General features: G+C 37.9%; 1 non-coding gene across 1 annotated transcript; it reads right to left on the minus strand.

The window, feature by feature from the left end:
- Positions 1-2,170: 2,170 nt before the first annotated feature.
- On the minus strand, positions 2,171-2,277 carry LOC141645672 (small nucleolar RNA R71). Its single transcript, XR_012545149.1, has one exon. It is a non-coding gene; the product is annotated as a small nucleolar RNA R71 (small nucleolar RNA).
- Positions 2,278-7,248: the final 4,971 nt, after the last annotated feature.

Here is a 7,248-nt window from a genome sequence, read left to right on the forward strand (position 1 = left end):
AAATTTCCATGACACTCATAATGTTCAAAATCTTAGGTTAAAAATTTCGAATTTTTCCGGAAAAACAATGTTGCGGTTTATCGATTTTAACTAAAATAATCATAAAACATGAGGAAAAATTATTTTTACTAACTTTTCAATTTTAGATCTGAAAAAGATAATAAAATGCAACATTAGACGTTTTTCCTAAGTCATAGATTATGTTTTATTAATTTTTCACTAATAATGTCACTATTTATGCTATTTTTCTTCAAAAATTCATAAATCATGCTAAAAGACTTCTTTATAGCCAATTATTTTACACACATCTTGTAAAATTGCATGTGACAACATATTAATTTTCTATGACCAGATTCGAAATTTAACTCATATTAACCTATTTTTCTCTTAAATCCGAATTTAATAATGAAAAAATCATTTTCCGAGCATAACAAGTCCAAAAATTATGAAAATTTACAGGTTATCTCAAAATAATATATTTAACAACATATCCAAAAACCAACTTAAAATTCGAAGTATAGCTATTTTTAGACCAAAAATGACATTTTTACTCATAAAATCACATTTAAATGCCATTATTGTAAATTATGAACAATAAAAATCCGAAAAATTAACCAAAATATCCTAAAACACTTTAGGACCAGAAATATTAACATGCATGTAATAATTTCGTGATATATCATAATAACACAAATTTTTACAAGTTTTATTTGTTATTCATATAACTCGGAAAAACTTTTAACCAATTTGCATGCAAACAACCGTGGCTCTGATACCGATTGAAGGAAATGTAGATTCATATACACTTTAAACATACTCATATATGTTAAAATTAATTTGTCATAAAATTAAATACGGATTTTATGCATGCAAACAAATAATATAAAAGAGAAGAAATCATCCTTACATTGTATGATTCGGTTTCATGGGCACAAAAGAGATCTCCTTCTCTTTTGTTCTTGAGCTTTCCAAATGGAAGAACAAAGATCTAAGGGTAAGATCTCTCCCTAAGCTTTATACCCAAGGCTTTCTCTTAATTAGAATTAATATTATGAGTACTAGATAATATTAATTCTTGTAGAAAAATGACCCAAAAATATTGTTTGTGCTCTTGAATATTCGGTCAAGAGTAAGGGGATTTTGGAGTTTATTTCTCTAGAATTCTCATAAATTGTAGAGAGTATTTGTCATTTTCTTACACTAGAAAATAAGAAGCATGAATGAATGAGTAAAGTGAAGAGCTCTCTTCTCTATTGTTGTTGGTGGCCGAAAAAGAGAGCATTGGGTAGTATGCCCAATGCCTCTTGTTTTTGCTCTTCTCCAAAAGCTTAGGCTTGCAAGGCTAGTAGGTAGTCTTTAATAATTATGTTTTCCACTAAAATGAAAAGCACAATATTAACCCAACACCCCTCTAATTTCTAAGATTTTATAATAAAATGGATGGTCCATTTTATTTTATCATTTGTCAAATTTGTCACATGTAACATGTTACATGACATGTTACAATGAAATGTATTTTTATCATATTAAAAATCAACATACTCATAAAATATGTCATTTACAAAATTGACTAGTAATTCGTAATTACTCGTACCAAAAAGTTTCCAAATTATAAACTACAACATTCTGTATTTATAATAATTTATTCATTCCGTTTCAATTGTTTCTTTAAACAATAATTTCATCCGAGTAATGATACAATTCGATTACTCAGACCGTATCTCATTTAATCACATTTCAATTTGATACGTAAATTTTTACTTCCAAAATCGCCCGTCAATTTTTCAAGTAATTTAATTAACTCGTAACGTTATACGATTAATTAAATAATCAATTAAGAGTGTTGCCCTATAGGTATGACCTAGGGGGTCAACTGATCACCACCGTCACACGACAGTAACGTCAAACTCTAGTCAGCCAATCATTACCGATATATGTTGACCAGTTGACAGTAACAATATTACTTCCCAATTGTATTCTTAAAATGAGATTTAGTAATGATATTTAAATCATGTGATCGCACTATTGTTGAGGACACATTTCCCAACAGTTAATCGGCACCGCAAAGCAATGGTTGAAGGCCCTTGATAAGGCCACCCTTGGAATAGATTCTTGGAAGAAGTTAGCTCTAGCTTTCTACAAAAAATTCTACCCACCGGAAAAGACTAACATGCTAAGAGCTCAAATTACGGGTTTTAAGCAAAGGGATGAAGAATCTTTGTATGAAGCTTGGGAGCGGTTCAAAGGTGTTTGTCGCTCATGTCCTCACCATGGACTTAGCGAATGGTTTTTAGTGCAACAATTTTGGAACGGTTTATATGAAGATTCAAGGAACATTCTCAATATGGGATCAAATGGAATGTTCACCGAAGTTGATGACAATCAAACATGGAACAAGATTGAGGAAATGGCGGTCCATAATTCACAATATAGTAGACCTCGCAAGGCTACTAGAGGAGGAAAGCATGAAGTGGACTTCGTTACTCAATTGGGTGCTCAACTTAGTGCTCACATTGACACAATCAACTTGAAGTTTGAACAAGCTATGGCTAGACTTGAGGAAAACTCGAAATCATCAAAGCATCATGTCAATGCCATGACGGCACCCTCATCAATCCCAAGTGGGATATGTGAGAATTGTGGAACTTTGGGTCATGACCCAAGTGAGTGTAGGGGAACAACCGAACAAGTTAATGCTTTCCAAGCTTACAAAAGTGGTACCCCTTATTCAAATTTTTACAATGAAAACACCAAGTTCCATCCAAATCTCTCATACAAAAGCCAAAATGTTCAAAACCCTCAAACAACATACACTCCACCACCCATGAGGAATCAAAATCAAAGACCCTTTTACAATCAAAACCAAGGTTACCAAAATCAAAATCCATACAATCACCAAAATAACCAAGGTTTTGATGTCCAAAAAGCGGTCCTCCAAATGCAAAAGAATCAACAAGAATTTTTCACTCAAATGCAAAAAGATAGCCAAGCAAAAGACACCACCATCAACAACATTCTAGCTCACACCAAGATGTTGGAAACACAATTGACTCAACTAGCATCTTCAAGCTCACAAAGACAAAAGGGGCAATTACCACCACAAAGTAATCCCCCTAGACATGAAACGGTTAGTGCCATTCACTTGAGAAGTGGTACAAGGTATGAGGCACCGAAGAAGCAAGTTGAGGATGAAGTTGTGGAAGCTAGTGAAAAGGAAGAAATTGTGCAAAGCCCCAAAGAAGGGGAATCATCAAAAGAAGAAAGTTCAAAGAAAAATGAAGACAAGGCCAAAGAGAAGGAGCCCATTGTGATTAGACTTCCTTTTCCAAGTCGTCAAGCCAAGCCCAAATTTGATGATCAACTTGGAAAGTTCATGGAAATTGTGAAGAATTTAGAAGTCTCAATTCCTTTCACGGAATTAATCAATCACGTACCGACCTATGCGAAGTACATGAAAGATATCCTCACAAAGAAGAAGTCGATCCGGAAACTTGAGACTATCGCCTTCACTAAGGTGAGTAGTGCAATACTTCAAGGGAGTTCACCTCCAAAGTTAAAGGATCCGGGAAGCTTCTCAATACCGTGTACCATTGGCGACACGACGATCAACAAAGCCTTATGTGACCTAGGGGCTAGTGTGAGTGTCATGCCGTACTCGGTGAGTAAAAGGTTTGGAATGGGAGAGCTTAAATGCACCAACATCACACTCCAAATGGCCGATAGATCGACGAAGACACCATTAGGGATATGGGAAGATGTCCCCGTGCGAATTGGGAAGTTTTTCATCCCGGTGGACTTTGTCATTGTTGATATGGAGGAAGATTCCAACATTCCAATCATCTTAGGAAGACCTTTCCTACACACCGTCGGTGCGGTGATTGATGTGAAACATGGAGAGCTCACTCTAGAAGTGGGAGATGAAAGCATAACTTTTAATCTTGACAAGACCATGAGAGCTCCTCGTTTGCATGAGCCATGTTTCATGATTGATCATTATAGCCGAAAAGATGAAAGGAAGAAATCGGAACTCCAATGGAGGAAGAAAATTGAAGATGCTCCATTCAGAGAGCAAGTGAATTGTGACAAGGAGAGCTTGCAAAGCTCATCAAAATCAACCAAGGAAGAAGAGGAAGGCCTCATTGGCCAAGAGAAGAAATTGGGGGAGTTGTCTCCATCTAAGCAAGAGATTTTCAATGATCAACTCAATGAAGTTTGTGGTCTTTGGGACGACGAGTTTGAAGGGATTTTTAATCCCTACATTGGGCATGCCATCGATCATGATCAACAACAAGGGCCACGGTCTATTGAGGACCTCTACCATAATAATGAACAAGCTTTTGATTACTTCTTCAAGGTGTTGAGCAACATCAACAACACCTTGAACATGCCCCCTTGACATCTCATCAAGAATGAGAGTTTGGTGGAGTCCTCCCTAAACCACCACTTGTAAATATTTCTAACTCCCTAACTTACATTTCAATTTTTGCATTGCATTTTTTTTGTCATTTTTGGATTTTTATTTACTTTTATCAAAATAATTGTCATGTAAGAGAGAAGTGAGGGAGGGACTAACGACTTCAATTGATGTGTAGTGCCTTACCTTAGTGTGGGGATGGGAATTGCCTAGGCTATTCATGCCTTAGTAGTGCCCCCACAATGAAGAACACAAGAAATGAAGAAGAATGGAAGAATGGTAAAGGGAAATGCATTGTGCACGAATGAAAGGAATCCGGGTACAAAGGACCAGAATCCGAGCGGATTGTACCAAATCCGCCCGTCTTCAACAATCCGAGCGTCCTGACCAAAAGACGCCCGTCCTGAGCTGAGCTGAAATTGAAAATTTCTTTATCGTTGAAGAATCCGAGCGGATTTACGAAAGACGCCTGTCTCATAGAATCCGTCCGTCTTGTGAAGAAGACGCCCGTCTTTGCAGTCAAGAAAACAAAGAAATTTCTCTGGGACTGAAATCCGTCCGTCCCGAAGCAAATCCGCCCGTCCCATCACGAAGAATCCGAGCGGATTCCCCGAATCCGCCCGTCTTTAGGCGAGCTTCGAAAATTTTGAAGGCTGCGAAATCCGCACGGATTGGGCCTAATCCGCACGGATTGCCCCTGCGTTTTTGAAAATTTCGACTTCTTTAAATACCCTCCCACCTTCATTCCTTCATTCATTCATTCATAAACACTACCCTAAAACATCAAAACCCTCATCCTCTCCATCACAAAAACAAAAACCCTCAACAAAATCCACCAAAATCAAATCAAACCATCCTTCAAACAACAAATCAATCACTCCATCTTCAATAAAAATCAAAACCAAGAACAAAATCTTCAACCTTTGAGTCGATTTTTGATTTCATAAAGGCAAAGCCTTTCACCTTCAAATCGATTTGGGCATTCTACAAATTGAAGATTTTTGATTCTTTTCTTGGTTAGTTCATCAAATGGCAAGGACAAAGGGTGCAACAAAGGCAACAAAGGCACCAAAGGCAAAGGCTCTCTCTCAAAGGCAAAAAGCTCTCCAAACAAAGAAAGCTTTGGCAATGGTGGTATCAACACCAAACTTGGAAGTGCAACAACAACAACAAACTTCTATGGGAGCATCACCTTCTACTCCGGTAATCGATCAACTCTTGCATTATCCGGAGGTAACTTTTATTTCCGATACCCATAGAAATACATTTGTCAAGTTTGCTATGAAATCAATTCAATCCACCAAATTCATATGTGAAGATGCCTTGGAGAAATTGGGTGTTCTTGAACAAACAAAAGCCTTTTTCAATGCCATGGGTTTGAAGAAATTGTTTGAAACAAAGGAATCGACATACCCTTCCCTTGTCTTGGAATTCTTAAGTTCTTTAAAAGTCACCAAAGTTGAGGATAGGGAAAATCTTGAGTTTCGTCTAGCTAACATTAGTAGACGCATTACCTTTAAGGAATTGGGTGAAATTTTGGGTCTTAGCGATGAATCGAGATATCTTAAGCATTATGGAAAGTATGACCCCGAGCCTCTTTGGGAGGCAATCTCCGGGAAGAAATTTGATGATTTTCATGCTTGTCGTGCTCTTTTGGTCCAACATCCGGGCATAAGAGTATGGCACAAAGTTGTGGGAAATACCATAATTGCTAGGAAAGACACCAATCATTTCACAAGACTTGATTTTATTCTCCTTGAATCGGCTTTGAATGTCGGAAGAATCCATACCAAGCCTTTCAATTCTTTGAGGCTATTGGTTGATAGATGGCTCCATGTTGATAGTGGGAAGAAGGGTACAACCGTTATTGTTAATGGCGGCCTAGTCACGGTCCTAGCCAAGCACTTTGATCCTAATTTCAATAAGGATAGCAAGTACAAGGCAAAGGAAGGTGGCCATCTTATTGATATGCCTATCATGATTAACAAGTTCAAGTGGGTTGCTCAAAACCCCCTTGACACCAAGTGTGGATGGCTTACTAGTGAGGCTCGATCATTCACTTTACCCGCGAAGATTTGTCGTCTAAGTGTCCACCGGACCAACTATTTACTTTCCTATCCGAAGAAGCCGAGTACATCATTCAACAACAAAAGGGTGATCATGAAACCCCCTCCTCTTCCATTGTTATACCGCCTTACCCCTTTGTGTATGAAGAGTTCAAACCGGAAGGAGTTGAAATTGGGAAAGACTATGTCACTCTTCTTATGCAAGCCATGCACAAGCAAGCTTATGAAGATCGGAAGAATGCATATTTGGCTCAATATCCTCCCCTCCTACATTTAGCTAGGCAAGGACTCCTTGATCCATCTTGTCCTTTGCCTAGTTGGGCGGATAAAGAAGCCTTGTTTCCGGGTGCATCTAGGGACGTGGTGGAAGACAATGTGGTTGTTGGAAATGGTGAAGAAATTGATGATAATATTGAGGAAGAAGCAAGTGGAGATGGAGAAGGATATGGAGAAAGAGATGGTGAAGATGATGATGAACAAGATGAAGAAGAAAGTGCCAAGGAAAGTGGCAATGTGACCACTTCTCATGAGGGAAGTGATGATGATGATAGCATGATGGAGGACTAGCAAGCCTTGGAGATTCCTACTCTCCCACGGTTTGTCTATATCTCTTTGTATTTTATTTCATTTTGATCATTGTTGGTTTAGTCCTAGCAACATCAAAGGACTCACACCTCGGTACCATTGAGGTGTTCTTTATTGTTCCCATTTGTAAAATCCAAAATGACAATCTAGTTTCATGCATAGCATAGTGTGTGCATGAACTAC

The sequence above is a fragment of the Silene latifolia genome, chromosome 2 (genome assembly GCF_048544455.1).
Source record: "Silene latifolia isolate original U9 population chromosome 2, ASM4854445v1, whole genome shotgun sequence".
Classification (NCBI taxonomy): Eukaryota; Viridiplantae; Streptophyta; class Magnoliopsida; order Caryophyllales; family Caryophyllaceae; genus Silene; species Silene latifolia.